We start from the raw sequence: 20,528 nt of genomic DNA, 5'->3' as shown, positions 1-20,528 counted from the left end.
ATTTTCAAAGGCATAGCAATGGTAATATAACAGATAGGAGTGATACATGGAATACTAAATTAGATTGAGGACAACTGGGTTTCAGTGTTGGCTCAGCTTCAGCATGCCTCTGAACTTGACCATATCTTTACCTGCCTAGGTCTCAGTTTCAACTGGACTAGCCTGTGATGAGTATTGTTTCTTGTCACTACTGTTTACAAAAAGCCAACAATAAATTTAGATGCTGTAGAATATTTATACATAATATAAAAGAAATTTCAAGTGAAGTAGCATTAATTCATTTGGAAAGGAATAATCTGCCAAATACATATAATAATCACATGTAAATAATTAAGTTATGACTAGCTAGTGGCTAGAATTTTCCTGTGCTAAAAAAGGGGGAAATGGTAGGAATTTAAGGAAGAATGAAAGGATGACAACCAAATAAATAAACAAGTTTAGTAGAAATAAGTTTAGTAGAAACAAGTTTAATTAATTTAAACACTAGAAGATATATATTTTATAGATGTAAAAGATGTATTGTCAGAAAATGCTGAAATAAATCAAGAAAAAAATGGAAAGGACTACTACCAAGCAAAGGTAAAAATTTGGTTAATTTAGAAAGTGTTATTTGAAAACTCTGAATCGACACTGTGGTATTTTGAGCATTTTAAATCTGATCAGCTAAGAGGTTTTGAATTGTATGTTCATTTGTTTTCTTTTGTTTTAACTTAGTGGAACTAACCCTCTCCATGTACGTGTGTGCACTCATAGGGCAGATAAGAAGGAATGGGAGGGCAAGTTAGCAACAGCTACAATGCAAGTGAAGTGTGTCCTAAGAAAGAAAAAAAAAAATTAATGAGCTTAGTTTTTCAGACTTCTTTGTAGATCTAAAGTGTGAGTGAATTATGAAATGAGACCCACAGGAATCCTGACTCCATTCTCTGAAGCATCTTTCTATTATTGGACCATAATAATATGAGGGAAAAGTGTAAGGTAGTAGGACAAATATTTTAAAATACAAATAATAGTAACTACTTATTTATTAAGGACTATAATGTTCAAGGAAGTGGATTATGTGCATTTTCCTACTTAGCCTGTGGTTTGGGTTTTATTAACTGGACTATATATTCAAAGAAACTGAGGATCATAAAGATTATGAAGCTTTTATTCATCCATATAATTTACATTTACTATATCCAGGAAGTTGAATAAAATCATGAAAAAAGCAAAGGCTTAGACAGAACAAGAGGTGGAGAAGAGGATTGTCAGAAGCCTTTCTGGTCAAATGTGGGAAACATTCCTTGGCAATGTATATGCAACTTTATTTAGTTTGACGTTTCGCCTTCAATCTCATGCATCACTTTCTTTTAGCCTTTTCTGGTTATTTTTTGTAATATTACTCATTATTTTAATAACTGAAATTATTGTTTTAAACTAGTCCAACTATAAACTTAGTATTAAAATTATTATAAGGAAAATTTGCATGACATTTATTGTGAGAATGTTATTCATAGTATAATCTTAAATATTCTGCTGAAAAAACTCAGGAAATATGATTTTAGCTTAGCTCTTTTATTGAAAAGAAACTATGTTGTCTTTAATTGATAGACAATCAGTTTTCTTTTTTGGTCAAGTAAAATAGGAATCCCAAAGTCAGATTTTTATTACCCACAATACTACTGCACATATGTAGAAATTAACACTGTTCCAGAGCTTGCGGTTCGTAAACATTTTTACTCTTAATTATCAGATATAGTAAGTGCTCATTCAAAGTTAATGAGTGAATTAATCCACTCCGAATATTGTTAAATTAGAAGCATAATGAGGCGATAATAAATAAATACATTCTATAAAGAAATAAGCCTATATAATTAATAATTCTAATTTTAGGGCATCTAGAGAATTTGGTTAAATACAAATAAATATGTGGAATTCCATACTGTGTTTGCTTCTGGAAAAAAACTAATTATCATCATATGTGAAACAGCAGAAAGCATATGTTCTGTTGATGGTGGCATCATGTTGCTATGTGAAGGACCACAAATTAAATGCACATTATGATGGCAAAGTAGAATAACTCATTGTTAGCTTTTACTAGACTAATATGTCTTCCTAGTAAAACAAATATTAGCTAGTTTGTTCTAGTTCGATTTCAACTTGAACAGCATATAAAAATATCAATGTCTACAAGTATGGTGTGATTTTTAAGTGCACTTAGAATTCATTTTTAAGGAAGAAAAACGGTTGTGTGCATTGTTTTTATATATAAATGTGAAATTGGTGACAAAGCTTATTGATAGTAATGCGTAATATTTCACATTTACATTAGAGAGTTCCTTTTCAACTTCCAGTGGTACATAGTTTATGGAGTCTGTGGCAATCATGTTATGTATGATATAAGACACCAGCTAAGCCCGGAGATGATCATGATATATAAAAGTTTATTTTCTCAGGATGAATAAGTAATCTTTAAAGTAATTCTTTCTTGCTTAGTTACAGCTATGCTTTTCCAGAATTTAGAAAACTCTACTTGGGATTATTAATTTCAGGTTTCATTGCATGTGCATTTAATGTTAATTGTGATAACTATTGAGGCATGTATACATTTATTGTCATTTTGATTAGTTAGTTATAAAAGACCTTGGATGTTTAAGTGAAAAGAAATATTTTCTATTAAATTTTAAATTTAATGTAGGTCTTTAAATGTAAGTTTTGTCTTAGTAACTGGATGGATTTTTAACTGAATTTTTTATTTGCCATTTTTAAAAGTATATGTGAATTTAACTAAATACGTAAGAAATATATTAGATAATGGCAATGAGGTATAGGATATATAGGTAAAATGCAGACTTGTATGTTATTCAGAAATCCTATTTTAAAATCTCAGAAATTATTCTAACCAATCTATCTTTTTTATGCTTCTACTAAACCAAACTGTTTGCTCTTTGAATGAAACTAATTCTAATTATCTTCCTCTGCTTCTTGGACTGATGACTGGATAAATGGCCAAAAGACAAACACCAAGAAAGAAAGGTGTTGAAACAATCACCAAGCCATAGCTAAATCAGACACATCTGCTTCAAACAAAGAAATCATAAAGAAAAGTAATGAAGAAAACCAGGTATAACAAAACAATCCATTTGCATATTTTATGAAACATTTACAACCCTCATGTAAAAAAATCAGTCGTAATAACAATCTGCTCATGACAAGATCTATTCTGGACCATTTGGACTGTTGTGTAGTGATAAATTCACTTCCAAACAAATCCATAATATCAATCCTAAAATTGAATTAAAAAATATTTCATACTTAACATTTTTTATTGCTTTTGTAAAGAGGAAAAGTCCTTTTTATTTATTTAGTCAAAAAATATGTAAAAGATCTATATTACTGAAATTTTCAAAGCCAGTGGTTTGGTTTTGTTTTGTTTTGTTTTGTTTTTTTGGTAAGGAGTAAGTTTTATGTGACTCAATAGTGCCTCTCCATTTTAAGAAAAGAACAAATGACTTACATTACTTAAGTGTTTTCAGACATATAATGTGATTATCTCAATACTGCAGCATGTGGGTATATATTATTATGTCCCCATCTCTTGGATCAAGGAAACTAAGGCACAGAGAAGCTATGTCATCTGCTTAGTTGTTAGAACATACATTTTCACTGTGTATAGTGGTAAATGTTTGAATATTTTACTATTCTTTCCTCTTATCCTCAGGAGCAAAATTACTTTAAATTAGAAAGATGAATTTTCTTTTTGTTGACACTTCATTAAAAATACTGTACAGACAGAAAGTAGTAAAGAAGAGGTAGAGAAATGGATTGAACAATAATAATAATAAAACTTCTAGAGATAGCTTAGTACTCTTAGTACTCTTAGAAAGAGTATAATAGCTAATTGAGACAACATGAAAGACATATGACGAGGAAAATATGTCCAGAAATTCCCAGATGGATCTTCTTTCCTTTTAGCCTATTGAACTACTGACAACTCACTGTTTGCATTTGGTTTGCAGATCTAAATGATGCTCACATGTGCCCGGTTACTTATAGTAGACATTACTAAGTATTTGTTGAATGTCTGATGAACATATAATTGTTGGTTGTATTAATCAGGATCCGCCAGAGAAATGGGGAAAAAAGGATAGATAGATAGATAGATAGATAGATAGATAGATAATGGGAATTGTCTCATATGATTATAGAAGAGCAGAATCTTATGACTGCAGGCTAGAAAGCCAGGAAAGCAAGTGGTATAAGGCAGTCCAAAGCTGAAGGCCTGAGAAAAGGCCAGGGACAGGGAGGGGTGATGGTGTAAGTCTCAGTCTGAATCTGAAGGCCCAAGAACCAGAAGTGTCAATGTCCAAGGTCAAGGAAAGATGAAGATGATTGTCTCACCTCAACAGAGAGAGTGAGCAAATTCATCCTTCCTCTGCCTTTTTGTTCTATTTGGGCCCTCAATAGATTGGATAATAGCCAACCACATAGGTGAGGATAGTCTTAGCATTGGAATTCTACTCTCATAGACACACCCAGAAATAATGGTGTGATGGTGTGGTTCTGTGTCCCCATCCAAATCTCATGTTGAATTGTAATCCCCAATGTTGGGGAGGAACCTGAGTGTGTGGTTTATCCCTTTATTTTTATTTAACAGGTTCCTTTGGCTAGGATGCCTCACAGTCATGAAATTCCACAGAAAAGCATCACTTTTAGACCTTCAATTCACTTTCTGAATAGAAAGAATTTTAGCCAGAAGTAAATATGACATCATGCTAAAAGCTATTCTCTATCAGTCATGTAATAATAAATAACAGCAATAAACATATACAGATACCTGATATATGCCAGTCTATTTGTACATATCTCTAACTCTTTATAAATATCCAAGGTAATATTATCTCAGTTTCATAGGTTTGGAAACACATGCTCAGGTGGGCTTTGATTGCACTGCATTACCTAACTCAAAAGAGGTAGGGCAACAGCTAACTTCAGATCTGCTCAACTACAAATTTTCACATTGCCTATATTTGCTTATATTGCATTAAGGGAAAGGAATGATACAAAGGCATGATCTCCTGGGGGCAAATTTAGAGTATATCTGTCTATGGTCAAGGCAGATTTTGGGGCCCCAATACTTTTTAAGTTGGGGAGCCCTCTTAAACAGTAATAATATAAACATACAAATGTAAGTCAAGCAAGTACCCCTGAAGCTTAAACTTCACTGGCTTCATGGTAAATCAACTGACACTTGACATACAATAGCTTCTTGGATGTTATACCCCAAAGGGAGCTGCAAGAAGTAAACAGGAAAACAAATAAATAGAATACATACAGAAATTGTAAGTAATATCAGGGAAAACAAATGTAACAAGAATAATGGAAGTGGGTGTAGGATAGCAGTACTGAATCAGTGAAGGCTTCTTTAAGTATCTATAACTTAAGTCAAAACATGGAGACAACAAAGCGTTGGGCTAACGACATTTCAAGCACGAGGAAAAAGCATTTGCATAACCCAAACCTGGAAGTATTCAAGAAACAGAATGACCAGTGTACTTTCCATTGTGTTTAAAAATTAATAAAATCAGTTATGTAAGCATTCTAGTTAAGAGATATGAATTCTTTTTTAACTTCATTTCTTAAGTTTGCAAAAATTGTTCTGGGCTGCACACTTGCATGGCCTTGGGACTAAACACATGTATTTACTATTTGATTATGAATAATATTTTAATACATGTTTAAGTTCCCAGAAATATAATGAACATTGATTCCTACAAAGTATTGCCCACATTTTACCTTTTCGTCAATAATGGTTATTTTTCTAGGGAGGGATCTGATTCATTACTCCAGGAACTAAATTATTCAAATAATGGCTACATAGCTAGGCCTAGGCGTTCTCTAAGCACAGTTATATCAAAGTGGATAAAAAAATTCAGCTCTTTGTTTACTTTGAAGTATATGTTTTTAATTTTTCTTTTGATTCTTTTAGTCTTACTAGTGATTCACAATCCAAGAAATAAGTCGATAACTCTTCAAGGAAGACTGAGTTTATAGGAACATCTAGACTCAGAAAAATAATTTGATCATTCAGGTGAGAGTGTTCCTTTCTGCCAACATCAAATTTTCAAGAAGGAGTCTCGGTTAAAATGATGCCTAACAGAAAACACTTTATAACTCACTTCCTATGTACAATAAATCTATTGTAATCTGCTTTATGATGAAACCTGGGAGTTTCAGAAGGTCCCTGCTCCTCAGAAGAACACTACAGCACCAGTAAAGTGTTATATATCCACTCAGAACTTCACAGTAGACAACACAGGGAAAATGAGAACTCAGAAATGCAGTTTTACCTCAGAAAATCTGTGCTTTATTAAGTAGTTTATCAAGAACTTGGGGGCAGCAGAAGTTCTTTTGTGCTTTATTAAAAAGGAACTTTCAAAAGGTCCAAAGCCTGGACGACTCAGAAAATTTTCCATGGAGAAAAGAACTTTGCAGCATAAAATTAATTTAACTATTAGGAATACTTTGCTCTTCACCAAGTCTAAATTTATGTTCCTTTGTCAGTTTCTATTGGTGGAGCAATATGAAACTTGTCAAAAGTAAAAACAACAGACATTTATTTAAATACATTTGAATATATATGGTCGTGCTAACTACATTCTTAGGAGATGAAAATTATATTTCCTACTTATGGAATCACTAAGGTAGACACTGTGGTGAACAGAGTCATAGCTCCCATAGTGTGATGACCCTGGACTTTATCCTACTACTTGAGATGTATCTACCAAATCCTTAGTGGTTATACCACAGCTGATTAATTGCACTCCTCTTGCCTTGACTCTTCACTCCAAGAAAACAACATGGTGCATAAATTGAAGTTCTCATCTAAGAAGTAGTCAAAAAGTTTTAGAATTTCAGAGCCAGGATGTACCTTGCAGGTCCTTGAGTTAGTAGGACATTAGTGGGGGAAGTAGGGCCTTTGGAATCAAGAGACCTGGGTAACTTACAACTAGTCTGTTAGTCAAGACAATTTCCTTTACTAACTCTTGATTCTATAATATGTAAAATAAGAATATTAATCCCTGTCATAGGAGATAGAAAGTAAAAATATTTCTTCCTTATGTATGTGTTTTAAGTGAATGCACACACATGCATATGCTTAAAGGTGCTTGTGTGTTTACTCTTATGAAACAGGCACTACTTGGTATAGATTGTAAAAATGGTTCTAAAACTTGGAGGAAGATATTTAAGTCTTCAGGGAACCTTTGTGGAACCATTATATATCAAATTGCAGGTGTAAGGTGATGGATTTATTAATTAGCTTGATTTAGTCATTCTGTAAGGTGAACATATATCAAAACTTCACATTATACCACATAAATATAGAATATATACAAGTGCGGCCCCCCTGAGGCCATTTATCCGGCCCCCGCCGCACTTCAGGAAGGGGCACCTCTTTCATTGGTGGTCAGTGAGAGGAGCACGGTATGTGGTGGCCCTCCAACGGTCTGAGGGACAGTGAACTGGACCCCTGTGTAAAAAGTTTGGGGATGCCTGGGCTGAAATCACTTGAAGACAGCTGAAACCAGTAGAAACCTGTGGAAGCCATCTGAAATGGGCCCAAACCAGATAAAAAAAGCAGAAACTGGCATGAACTTTTGGAAACCAGAAGAAACTGGCTGGAACTGGAAGAAACCTACTGGAGCCAGATCAAACTGGCCATAACTGGATGAGGCTGGATGGAACCAGTTGGGATAGGAAGAAACTGGATGGAACTGGATGAAGTCTGCTGAAACTAGATGTAACCATCTGAAACAGGATGAAATTGGTTGAAACCAGATGAAAGTGGCGGAAACTGAATGAAGCTATCTGAAACCAGCTGAAAGCCAATGGAATTAGATGAATCCAGATGAAACTGGCCCAAACCAGATGGAACTGGCCAATATTGAATGAAACTGGATGTCACCAAAAGACTCCAACCAAAACTGGATGAGCTCAGTAGTGATTCATTGAAGCTGACTGAAACTGGATGACACTGGTTGAAGCTGACCAAAACCTGATTAAATAGGCTAGAACCAGATGAAACAGACCATTTGAAGCCCTCTAATACCAGTGGCTCCCACTGAAACTGGCTGAAACTGTTACCAGAAAGTGTGAGAATCCCAGATTTCAAATGCTTGAACTAACTTGAAAGAAAGAATACAGCCAAGAGATTCATAGCAAGGGTTAAATAGCAGAGTTTATGTAAGTACATTCCTGGAGAGGAGTATAAAACAGATCTGTGCTGGTCCATCTGGAAAAATAGTAGAAGCAGTGTTTATGTAAAGAGACAGTACAATCTGAAAGAGAAGACAGAGTGGGCTGATGGAAACAATGATCCAGCAGCTGGTAATATTGGGGAACTTTATGAGAATCTTAAATGATTATTCATGAAGGTGTATGAGGGGGTGTTACTTGCAAGCATGTTTTGGGACATCTTTTTGGGTGCACACGCTCTGGTTGTACATGTTAGTACATGTCACATGTCTCATTAGCATTTAAAATCTCCAACCAGGGATGTGTTTTTTACTATTATAATGAGCAAGGGGCTACTCTAGGGTGAATTTTTGGAGACAGTGCCTGCTCATCGGCAGGGAAAATCTCTTGTATAGTTATCTCCAGTTAGTGCCTAATAAGTCCCCTTCAGGATCAGATGAGCCTAACCACAAGGACAGATGTAGCCAATGTAGCCATTGTTATTTTTGCTGACTGTCAGTGTGCAGTGCTAATTATCAGTGGGCAGCATCTCCAGGGCTGCTTTTCCCAGGGGGGGTCCCTTGTCTGCTCATTTCTGGCTATCTGCCTACTCTAGCAAAACAAGCAAGAACCAGATGAAGCCAGCTGAAACCACATAAAGCTGGATAAAACAACTTGAAACACGTTGAAACTAGGCAAACCAAATGAAACCAGCCAAAACTAAATGAAACCTACCTAAACCAGAATAAATTGCTAGTGACAAATTGAAGGTGGCTAAATGTGGCCAGAGCCACCAGATGAAACTGTTTGAAGCTCTCTAAGACCAGTTGAAACTGGATGAAGCTGGCTGAAACCAGGTTAACTTATCTGAAGCTGGTCAAAAGTGGATGAAAACAACTGAAACTGGCTGGAACTGGGTGAAACCAGTGGAACCTGGCTGAAATCAGCTGCAAATGTGTGAAATTTGCTGAAACCAGATGGAACCACATGAATTCAGATGAAACCAGCCAAAATTGGATGAGATCAGTAGTGACCAGTTGAATTTGGCTAAAACTGGCTGAAACTCACTAGAGCTGGGTAAAACCAGTTGAAGTCAGCTAAAACCAGGTGAAACTGAATGAAGCCAGCTGAAACCAGATGTTCCTGGGAACATAGGTTTTGATTGTCACCTCAACGGAACTGGTTCACCGAAGAAAGCCTGTTTCATAAAACTTTGCCTGATATTCTAGCAGAACCTTTATCAGGTAAAAGACAAGTTTGTGATGGCACAATCTGTGAATGAATTTTAGGGTAATGAGGCACCTGTTGAACACAAAATTAACAGCACAGAAACTTTGAAAGTGCCAGAGTAGAGTGTGCAATACAGATATGCCCAGAATTGCTGCAAGAGATTTAGAATCACTGTTTCCAGAAGTTGCTAATAGCAAACTAATGATTCTGACTGTAACACAAAAAACTAAGAATGATATGATTGGTTAGAACAAAGAAGTAGAAATTGAAAGAGAAGTTCTTTTAGACAGTGATGCCAAGGAAATTTGCTATGCTCTTCAAGCTGAGGGATATTGGGCTGACTTTACTGATCCATCATCTGGTTTGTCATTTTTTGTGCCATATACAAACAACACTCTTTTGAGAAAGATGAAGGCTACTGACATTTAGGATTCTCTGTCAATGACCTTGGATGCCGTAAAGTGATTTGTCATAGTCTCTGGGGTGTCCATGTAGTTGTGGAAAGTGTCTTCACTAATACAACACCAGACAGCAGTATTATGAAGAAATCAAGTGGAAATTATCTGAAATGTCCATTTATTTGCTGCATTATTTGTATGTAATATTTGGGTTGAACTATAAAGACTGTGAGACTAAAGTTTTTAAAAGAAAAAAAAAAATGATGACACCCAATGAGACTATTTGAAACAAGGTGAATCTGTCTGAAACCAGTAGAAATCAGATGAAGCTGAATGAAACAAGATAAAACCAGCTGAAACTGGATGAAACCAGGTGGAACTGGATGAAAGCAGAAGAAACTAGGTGAGACCAGTTCAAGCTGGCTGAAACCAGAAGAAACCAGATGAAACTGAATGGGACTGGTTGATATTGGCCAAAATCAGCCCAAACTGTATGAAACTGGCTGGAAACGGCCAAAGCCTTAGGAAACTGGATGGAACCAGAGGAAAATAGAAGAGACCAGATGGAACTGGATGAAACTAGTAGTAACTTGCTGATATAAGCTAAAACTGGCTGAAACCAGAGGAGACTGGATGAATCCAGTAGGAGCCAGCTGAAACAAGCTGCAGCCAGCTGCAACCGGATTACATCCAATGAAACCATAGGAACTGGCTGGGACTGGCTGAAACTTGCTCATACCAGTGAAAACTGGATGAATTCGACAAATCCACCTAAAACTTGTTGAGACCAGCTGAATCCTGATGGAACTGTCTGAAACCAGACAAAACCTGTTGGAATCAGCTCATCCTGTACGAAACCAATTGAATCCACCTGAAACTTGGTGAAACCAGCTTCAACCAGATGAAACTAGTTGAAACTTGCTGAAGCCAGATTAATCCAGTAGAAATCAGCTCACACTGGCTGAAGCATTGTTTTTAACTGTGCACTGTACTCAATTACAAGGGCATGGCATAATTCAGTTACCTGATGCCCTTTCTTGGGTGTTTACATTGTTTCAGTTTTTTGTAAATTTGAGAAATGCTATGATAAGAACATTTGAATCTATATTTCCATTCATATACATATAAGTACAAATATAAACATTATTAAATAAATTTAATAATTTTCCAGTAGATTACACAATGCCTATTTCTCTACATTCAAGTTAACATTGGCTTGTTATAGATATGAAATCCATCTAGTCCTTGTTCTAAGATGTGAGAAATGTTTTGAGTTAATCACGTAAAACTCATAGTTTGTCTTTTTGCTTTTGACAGCAGGAACACATTTGCCCCTTAGTCCTAATGAGCATGCAGACCATTATTAGCAAGGAAGCTAGCTGGTTTTTTTGCACCAAAGGTAAGACAAATATACGTTGACAATTTATGTGTTTTGTTACTACCACGCTCACTAGCAACCTGGTCTCCTTTTTCTAGTCTGATGCTTTGTGACAGTTCAGGCAAGGCAGGGCCATGCTGTCAATGCTTGTTATTTTTTACCAGTTGACTTTCTTCCCTCTCACTCTGATTTCAAAGCTGCATCATCAGTCCTTAACATCACCTTATATTTGTTGCTCTCCAGTGGAAAAATAACTCTAATAGCTGACAAAACCTTCCAGTGAGCAAGTTCCATCAACCCTCTGAGTGCACTATGGGAGAAATGTCACTTTATATATAAAGTAGAAAACTAAGCTGTGTCAAGCCCTTTCTGAGCATCTCTGGCTAGGAATATGGTCTTACATAATAACTCTTCATCAGTAGATGTGGCTACTTTTGGTCTGGATTCTTTTTCCAGAGATAAGTAGAAAAGAGCCCAGGGGTGGCAATAGCAGATATTACAAGGGAACATTCAGGGAAAGCTGAAACACATAGCCAGATAAGAGACAATATCTGTTTGACACTGATCACAGACATTTCATTATATCCTTGCTGTTTATGAAAAGTTTATATAGACTAAGCATCATTATTTAGGCCTATAATTTCAGTGCTTTTGGAGGCCAAGGCAGGAAGATTGCTTGAGCCCATAAGTTCAAGGCCAGCCTGGGCAATATAGCCAGTCCCCATCTTTACAAAAAAAAATCGTATACTGTATTACTCCATTGTTAATTTATATAACATTCTTGAAATGGCAAAATTATAAAGATGGGAAACATACATACTAGTGGTTGCCAGGGGTTAAGGACAGGGAAATATGCTGCTATAAAGGGGCAGCACTAGTGAGTTCTTTTTTGATTATGAAACAGTTTCATATCTTGATCATGTTTGTGTTTACATGAATCTATATGTGAGCTAAAATTACATAGGACCATATACACACACACAAATGCATGTAAAAACTGGCGACACCTGAATGAGTTTTGTAGTCTGGTTTTGATATTGCACAATAATTATGTAGGATGTTATACTGGTGGAAGCTGGATAAAGAGTTTATGGCATCTCTCTGTACTATTTTTACAATTTCCTGTGACTCTATTTCAATTTTGAAAAGTTTTAAATATATAACCAAAAGCCATTTCTAATGTAGTATAATATTTAGAGTAGAAGAGGTAGTTTGTTTTTTTGTGTGTGGTTTGAGGCAGAGGGTAAACCAAATACCAAGGCATATGCAAGATGAAGAGAAAACATGAATTTCTCCAGTATCCTGCATACCTTTAAAACAAATTAGACTCCAGGACTAGAAGTCAGTGAAACTTTAATATTCAGTTCACTTTTTAAAATATCCTCCGGGAAACCCTCCTGAAATTCCTAGCATAAATAAGTTTTTTCTTTCTGTCTTTATTCTCCCATAAGACTGTGTTCCTTTCTCTACTATTGAATACACAATGGTGGTATTTATTTCCTCATATGTCTAACTCCACACTGGATTGAGAACAATGAGAGATTCTGCTCCTCTTTTTCTTCCCCATGATATGGCAATGCAGGAAAGTTTAAGTACTAACAAAATTCTGATTTAAAAAAAACTAACAAAATAACCTGGGTTAAAGCATGAAAAAGCAAGGAGGAGGACTCTCAAATACTATATCAACTGGTAGAATACATACCTGTGTCCTGCAGTCACATGATATTACAGTGTGACTATTGTCTCCCTTTTCATTCATATGTTAATTTGCTATATACTTTCAATGTTTTTTATATATTGTGATATTCTAGCAAAAAATGTGGGTAGTGTTGAGGTCAGGGTTGGAATTAAAGCAGTGCGTGAGCATAGAGTGTCAGTGAAGAAAGTCAAAGAACTAAATTGTGCTAGGTGGGACTCAGCTTTTTAACAGAGTGATGATAGATTAGCTTGAATTAAACAAGGTAGAAGGATATTTTTTGGTCAAATGAGAAACAGACCTCAACTGAGTGGTCCAGGCTGGCAGGACAGAGTTGCTCCTCAAGCACATTTAGAGACCAGATTTTTTCCATCTTGCTTCACTGTCTACTGAGCTGATGTATCCTCTTCTGGCTTGATTGCGTCCACATCCAAATTCCAGCTTACAGAATAGAGGAAAGCAAATGGCTAGGGCAAGCAGCTTTGCCTAGAGGCAAAGAGGAGAGGACATGAATAGCTTCATGCTAATGTCTTGAGTCCACCTAACTGCCAAGTAGTCTAGAGAATGTAGTCTGACGTGGAGGACCAGATCAAAATTTGGAGACTCTAGACAGCCATGAGGTAACACACAACAGTGAATTTTTACCTGCATTTTAAGATTAATGAGATATATTTACTGAATAACATATTTCATCTTACTATTATAGGAGGCCATATTTAAATTCAATTACTAATTAGACAACTTACTATATAAGTTGAACTTGACTCTAAACTTCAGTTGCCTTCCATCCTTAAATGCTTATATGGATCCCTTGCAGGATTGCTATATGGCAATTATGATAATTAAATAAGATGGTTTACTGTGACAATTACATGTAATAATAAACATAAGTTGGTTACCATGATTTATGTGCTCAAAAATGGTATCTACTATTTTTAGACAGTCACATTTCATTGCAATCTTTTAAAATATCCACCAGCTCCCCTTATTTGCAAGACTCCTCTTGTGGCAAATAATCAATATAGTGTGACAATCTGTGCAGTTTGACAAAACTTGTATTTTGGACTTGCTAGTTGTAGCAGCAGATTTAAGGTAAAATTACTTAACCCAATGCAGAACCCACATCAGTTACTAGGTGCAGAACCAAATGTTTTAGCAATTAGTATATTTCACATATGGGAAAGATAGCCACATCTGAGAAATACTTCCAGTAATTTTTGAAGCCTAATGTATTCTTAGATTTTTGTTTGTCTGCTTGAATATACATAAGAGAGAGAATATATTCTGGGAAAAATTTGAACTATGCATTAATCATGCTGATGACTTTGCATTCTGCATTTTTGTAAATATATGAGATGGATATAAAGAAAGAAAAATATGGCCACATTTAACATATGACCTAGAAAGTAGGCAACAAATGCTGTAATACAGTAATGTTCATGTAATTACTGTGCCTTAATTGAAATATGTGTATTTCTGGATTAAAATAATCTCTCTAAATTATTTTAATAAGAATTTGTAATATCCCTCACATTTATATTCAGGTTAAATTCTGGCATATATACAGCTGACTAGTTAAGGGGTGAGAAATAGATTATATCTAGCATGCCAAATTCTGATAAATAGCTAGTGGTGGCCTGTTGGATTGTGTTGGTAATGATTATGAGGTCATGTTTGTTATGAGTGGTTAAGAGGTCTGGACTCAGTTAGTGATATCTGTTACAGACATTGAAAGGAGCAGAGAAATTTGTTTTGGGTTCCTGTCATCTTGAGTTATAAAGCAATCTGACTTTTCAATGATGAGTGGGGCGCCTGGAACAAATGTGCTAATTGATAATTAGTGGACAAATGAATATCCTTTTACTGATTTCATTTTTACCCAATAATTTATCATTATGATTTCATTTTAATTGTGAGCTCTCCATTTCTTTTTCTTAGTCCCTAAGATAATATATATTTGACTTACAAAAATAAACTTGACTTACAAAATAAATATGCGGATTTATGAGATAGACTTTTAGAATTGCAGTGAAATTGACCCTTATTCAGTGGTTCAATTACTGAGTCAGAGCATAAGGTGAAATGTAGGCATAGTTAAATGTACACCTCTAACTAAATATCTATTATACAGTATTGGATATAGAGTCTTGAATAGCAAGGCTATTTTCTCATACTAATTAAGGTTTGGGAATTCCTGAGTTAGACTACTAAAGAAATGAAAAGAAAATCTGAATAGAGATATCTTGATATACAAACTGTTCTACCTTTAAGATAATGATAAAATACTTAATACCAAATGAAAGAAAGAAGGAGAATGCTAAATTACTGAATGTCATTTGCAGAGTACTCCATTCTGTATTCTATATTAACAGTAAGCCTGTATCACTTTAATTCATATGAACAGATTTAGATACTGTCTTGTGGATCAAGTGAGATAGTGGAGGAGCATTTTATGGAAGGCATTAGGTTAGAGAGTCAGTTCCCACTCAGGCTGCTAAGTAGCAATGGGAAATATCATTTACTTCCACAGATTGATCAGTCTACAAATTTATGGATGCACACTTCAATTAAGACCTCAAAAACACCTGCAAATCTTATCTTTCCCTAGTCAGCTTTTTCTCTCTCTCACTTCCTTGTCACAGAGCCAGAGCTTTTTTTTTTTTTTTTTTTTTTTGAGATGGAATCTCACTTTGTTGCTCAGGCTGGAGTGCAGTGGTGAGCTCATGGTTCACCGCAACCTCTGCATCCTGAGTTCAAGCAATTCTCCTGCCTTAGCCACCTGAGCATCTGGGACTACAGGCACACACCACCATGTCTGGCTAATTTTTTGTATTTTTAGTAGAGATGGGGTTTCACCATATTGGTCTCAAACTCCTGACCTCACGATCCACCTGCCTTGGCCTCCCAAAGTGCTGCAATTACATGCGTAAGTCACCTTACCCGGCCCTGCTATTTCAAACTTTCCCTCCTTGTCTTAAACCTTCACAGTTACTATCTCATTAGTAGAAGTTACCTCTATGTAATAAAGACAAGCTATCCTAAAAGAAACTCTCCTATGCATATCTGTTTGTATAAATCTCATCTTGTCTTACTCCATGTTATACATTAGATATCATTCTCTTTGTCTCTTTTTCAATGTCTTTGGCCTCTGTCATCCTCACTTCTTAGAAGCCTCACTCCATCAGTAATCCACTGTCACCTGAATCCTTAGCATAACCCACTGAATGACTTATTTCCCTAGCATGCTTAAAAACTTCTCACTTCTCTTCTGTCTTGAAAACAGATCACTCAATCCCACTTCCCTTCCAGTTCCCATCCTACATATTTTCTTGTCTCCATGGAGGAAACTTAAAGTTTTTGCTACACCTCCATTCTTAATTCCTCAAGTCCCATTCACTCCATAGCCCACAGTAATCTGGCTTCCACCGCTGCAAAGTCACATAAAAATAATTTTTCTTATAACACCAAAGTCACCAGTATTGAAATGTGATGGAAACTTTTCCAGTTGTTTTTAATTTAATTTCTAGCCATCATTTGATACCATTAAGCACTACTTCTTTCTTAATGTTCTCTCTTTTGTTGACCTTCATGGCACCACTTTTGGGGGTTTTCTTCTAAATTATCTGACCATTCTCTGTAAGTCTAGTTTGTAGACTGTATTTTCTCTGCTAAATCTTTAAATATTGGTGTTGAACCTTTAAATGTTAGTGTTTCTTGGAGTTCTTGCCACTTGACCTTCTAACTCTCTGTACTCTTTTTTTCCTAGACTTAGTGCCATAGATTTAAATGTCATCTACATTTTGGGGGTGGGGGAGAAACTGATTTTATTGCTTCACTAATGCAGCTGCTCTTCTCAATTTCCTTTATTCCTTTCCACCTTTTACTTTAAAAGCAGTAAAATTTAAGGGAAGTCTGCTGGGCAGCTGTTGGATAAAAGTAGAGGAAAACTTGTTGAGACCATCCTTTCCCTTTTCATCCTTTAATCTCAGACATGGTGCCTGGATCTGCGGCAGCCATTTTTCCATTAAGAGGAGTCCTAAAATAAAACCTCTCTTGGAACAAGAGAAAGAAACCTTAAGAGAGGAAAGTTCTTGGAGTCATTTTTGAGCAATTAAAACAGTGCGTGAAGTTGCCTGCCACCTGCCTTTGGAATTGTTTTTATGTGAGAAAAATAAACCTGTGTTTTATGAGCCACCATCAATTAAATTTTCTGTACTGTGGTGTTAAAGGCCTTCATAAGACAGAAAATCCACATTCCTCCCCTAAACACCAGAACTGAGCTATCTACTCAGCATCTGTATTTGAATGTCTCAGAAATAACTCAAACCCAGTAAGCCCAGAATGGATATCATCATCTTCCCCCTGCAAAACTGCTATTCCTTCTGTATCCTCTCATTAATAAATGGAACTGAAGCTTTAGTGTCATTCTTGCTGACTCCCTCCTGCTTTCTTAATCCCACATTAAGACCAATAAGGATTATTGACTGTTGACACTAGCTCCTAAATATCTGTGACTTACTTTAGAACATTTCATTGTATTTTTAAAAATGTGAAATATAAAAATATGTAGATGAGGATATATTAAATAGCTGTATGATAGAATGCATCATTATAAAGCAAACATAGGACTCTCATTCCTGTCTTCAGTGAATTCTCCCTGTGGCAGCCAGAGTTGTATTTATAGACTATGAGTAAGATGTGGTGTTGCCCATTTTAATGTTTCAAAAGTTTCCCATGCTGCTCAGAATAAAGTTCAAACTCTTTAACACTCTTTACATTGCACTTCCTGCACCCTGCTGTGGTTAACTTCTCTTGCCTTCTCTCTGGAAGTGACCTTTCTATCTGCTTAGTACTTCGCACTTAGCCCTTTAACAAACAGAACTTAATAAAGTTGGCTTTACTTTATATCTTTCATCAGACTCTGACCTTTGCCAGGCTGAGAAGAAAATCTTATTCACTACTGTATACTCAGGCCTAACACTGCCTGGCTCACAATAAGCATAAGTGTATGCTTATTTTATATTCATATAGAATATATGGAAAATTCTGAATAAATGGGAAAACTCCACACTTCTTTAAAATTAGACCTCTATAATTGACTTTATATTTTAAAAGGACTGTATTGAATAATCAGTTAATTTTACAATTCATCCTCATCATGCAAAAAATTTAAATACATAAATAATTCTCCTCTCTTCCTCTTTAATCCTTATCCAATTCAAAGTAACCACTTAAGTAAATTTTGTGTGTAAAAAGTAAATTTTTGCATATATACATAGATTATTAGTTTTATATAGCTACCATAATAAATCAAGGTAAATTTAGTGGCTTAAAATAACACCCATTTATTGACTTAAATTTCTACAGATCAGCAATCTGGCATAGCATGGTTAGATTTTTTATTTAGGGCTTCACAAGTCCAGAATGTTGGCCAGATTTGTTCCCACTTGGATCACAGAGTCTTTTTCCAAGTTCATTTTTGTTATTGACAGTTCCTTGTAGTTGTAGGGGCTGAGGTCCCTGTTAACTTGTGGCTAGAGGCCATGGACCATTCTTAGCTCCTTAAGGCCACGTGCATTTCATCTCATGTGGTACCACCATCTTCAAAACAGCAATTGCACTGTTGAGTTGCTCTCATGATTCAAATCTCTTTAACTTCTTCTGACATCAGCTGGAGAATATTCTCAAGTGATTAGCAGGCCCATCTGGATAATCTTATGTTAAGACTAACTGTTCCATATTACATAACATAACTGCAGGAGTAATATTTCATCATATTCACAGGTTCTGGGAAGATTAGGACAGGAGAGCATTGTGAGAGCATAGAAGTTCACAATACATGCCATTTTCCAAATTCCATTATTTTCCACTTATGAAATATCTTAGCAATATTCCCATTGTAATTGTCACAGAACATTTCATAGTCTATAGGTAATGTAACCAACTAATAATTTTCATATTGGTGGGAATATCAGTTTCTAATTTTGTATTATTATACCATGATTACACAGTTGTTAGGACTACAGATTTTGGCATTGCATATACAAAGTATGTTGAAGTATTTGTTCCATAGAAGATATTTTAAGATTATCATCTAGTAAACAAAGTGAATTACTCACTTTTTGAGAAAATTATCAGAAGAGTGACTCATTGAAAGAGAAAACGATAGATGGTGATAGGGATACAAATCTAAACACTAACATGTTTAAAATGGAAAACATTACTGTTTTTTTTGTTTAAGAGACCAGGGTCTTGCTGTGTTGCTCAAGCTGCACTTGAACTCCTTACCTAAAGCTGTCCTCCCACCTCAGCCTTCTGAGTAGCTGGGGCTACTTGTGTATGCCACCATGCCTGGCTTAATATTATTAGTTTTCATTCTGATTGTCTAATTAAGATATGTGATTATAGATCAGAATATCATAAACCCATGATATGAAGCTCCTAGTGATGTTTCCTACAGAATTGTTTAAGAACTTCAAGGAAGATTTCTTTTTTTGTTTGTTTCTGTTGCTGTTATTGTTTACATGTCTATGTAGCCTACTAGTTTACTTGAGTGTTAAGTATGGTCTCATTTGTTTTTATTGCCTTCACAGCTTCTGGCACATAGGTGGCATATAGTGTGTTTGTTCCAAACTATATGAAAAAAAATTAATGGAGGAATCTAGTTCCTATAAAAATCTAGGCAGGGAAAAGGAGCTCTATGGAGACCAAAGATGAGAATAACAATTCACTGTTTGCATTTGACCAACCTATCTGCTCTCAGTTTCCAAATAATACATGCTCATTTTACTCTACTTGGCATTGCTTCACTGCTGTTTCAGCTAACTCTGCCACTTGTTAGTTGTAGGATATTAAGAGTATTTTAAAAAACATTTTATTGAGAAAATAAATATATATGTACAGAAAAGTTGCAGATAGTAGACAATTCCTGTGTACCTTTCATCCAGCTTCCTTTAATATTAACATCATACATAAAAATGGCACATTTATTAAAACTAAGATATTAACATTGGTACGATATTATTAACTCTAGATTTTATTCAGATTTTACCAACTTTTGTTGTCAGCCATTTTATGTTCTAGGATAAAATTCAGGTTACATTGTATTTAGGGCTCATATCCCCTTAGTCTCCTTTATAAATGTTCTTCAAATATAAATGGGGGAAATATTTATACCAAATTATAGGTTTATTGTGAAAGGTTGGCAAATGACTGTAAGCCAAGCATTTAGGACAGATTATGGCATATATTGGCTATGTTAGAAAAAGGGATTCTATAAGTATTCTTGTATTTGATATGCATATGCATTATTTCCTCTAGCTTACATACTTAGAAATGGAATTAATAGATAAAAAAATTTGTATTTTAAATCTTGAGGTACACAATCAAATTGCTCTCTAAAATGATACACCAATATGTATTAGAATATTCATTTTTCCATGCCCTTTTCAATAATGTTTTATCATTGTTTTCATTTTTGCCAATTTGATGGGTGAAAAATTATGTCCTCTAATTTTAAAAACTCAAATATCTCTGATTTCTAGTGAGATCATGCATTCTTTAAAAATCTTATTGGCTATCTGAATTACTTCTTGTGTAAGAGTATGAACAA

The 20,528-nt window shown here is 35.3% G+C and overlaps 1 long non-coding RNA gene and 1 pseudogene across 2 annotated transcripts in view; both read left to right on the top strand.

The window, feature by feature from the left end:
* The first annotated feature begins 3,000 nt into the window (after positions 1-3,000).
* LOC141582793 (uncharacterized) overlaps positions 3,001-20,528 on the top strand; it is a 257,832-nt gene continuing 240,304 nt past the window's right edge. The window contains exons 1-2 of one of the 2 annotated variants that reach the window (XR_012515679.1): positions 3,001-3,103; positions 11,160-11,241. This is a non-coding gene — a long non-coding RNA (uncharacterized LOC141582793). Of the gene's footprint in view, positions 3,104-5,984; positions 6,071-11,159; positions 11,242-20,528 lie in introns of those variants that run through there. The other variant, XR_012515678.1, reaches the window with a different exon arrangement.
* On the top strand, positions 7,199-10,116 carry LOC101033966 (cobalamin trafficking protein CblD pseudogene; annotated as a pseudogene).

This window comes from Saimiri boliviensis, chromosome X (assembly GCF_048565385.1).
Source record: "Saimiri boliviensis isolate mSaiBol1 chromosome X, mSaiBol1.pri, whole genome shotgun sequence".
In the NCBI taxonomy this organism is placed as follows: Eukaryota; Metazoa; Chordata; class Mammalia; order Primates; family Cebidae; genus Saimiri; species Saimiri boliviensis.
This window is presented reverse-complemented; position numbering and strand designations above follow the sequence as displayed.